Here is a 1,207-nt window from a genome sequence, read left to right on the forward strand (position 1 = left end):
CCGGACCGACGCTGAAACCAACTGAGCTATGAAGCAACTGACGTGGGGAGGTGGTCATTTGTGAAATCAAATGAAGCTATGATCTTCGCAGTTGTGAACGCAATCCGTTGAAGTCCTGAATTTGTCAGTCTTCTCTACGCGCAATTGCAAAAATTGCGTTCATATCTGCAAAGATCATAGCTTCACTTGATTTCATATCCGCAGTTCATATATGGTCCAAGTCCAAATCATTTTATCGTTAGATGATAATGTTAGCCCTTAGAAAGTTTTCTTGTCTCACTATCTTAAGAACGTAGGAAATAGTTTTCTGCTTCAGTGCAATTTCAATCCATCGCGCCCATCCTGCAAATTACCAATTTTTCATAAAGTATGTCTTGAAGCTTGGTCTGACTTCAATGCTTCAATGGTCATCATGATATCATAGCTACAAAACAGGACGTTTTAAATGAGATTATCTGGAACAATCAATCAAGCAATCAAACAAACAATCAAGAGTGTAACGATATGCCCTACGCGACGGCATAAAGATTGTGATTACAACTTGATCTTAAGTTCCAAGTTTTGATCAGTGATCAATCGTGTCCAATAAACGTCGGGAAACCTCCATTCTTACGGAACTCCTGTTGTCTCGATCTTCTTATTACATGGTTGCAGGAGTGGTGAAACGAACCTGGACGTAGAAACCCTCTCAAGATTTGAATAATAAAGCGATAAATGGCCGCAGGATTCAGTTTACCGCCGCCCTCGGCGGTCGAAATTCATGATGCCAACGTGGCAGAAAAATGGAAAAAGTTGCGCCTCGCTTGGGACAATTACTCGCTTGCGACTGAACTTAACAAAAAGGCTGAGAAAGTACAGGTGGCTACATTACTGATTATTATTGGCGAAAAAGCAAGAGACGTATTCAACCTTCATAGACTGGGAGAGCGAGGAAAGCAAACAAAAAATCACGCCTGTGTTGGAGAAATTTGCGGCGTACTGCTAGCCTTGCAAAAACATACCCTTCAAGCGCTATAGCTATAACAAGCGGGCTCAAGAACCCGGTGAATCGTACGATCGGTACAAGACTGAACTGCGAAAATTGGCTGAGAATTGTGATTTTCACTCGATCACAACCGATGAGATCCTGCGTGACCGACTCATTTTTGGTATACGTGATACCAAAGTCCGCGAGCGATTACTGAGCACTACCCCCTTCCTACCATAG

At 42.6% G+C, this 1,207-nt stretch overlaps 1 pseudogene; it reads left to right on the forward strand.

Moving 5' to 3' along the window:
- Window positions 1-714: 714 nt before the first annotated feature.
- LOC138017725 (uncharacterized) lies at window positions 715-1,207 on the forward strand (annotated as a pseudogene).

The sequence above is a fragment of the Montipora capricornis genome, chromosome 9 (assembly GCF_036669925.1).
Source record: "Montipora capricornis isolate CH-2021 chromosome 9, ASM3666992v2, whole genome shotgun sequence".
NCBI classification, from domain to species: Eukaryota; Metazoa; Cnidaria; class Anthozoa; order Scleractinia; family Acroporidae; genus Montipora; species Montipora capricornis.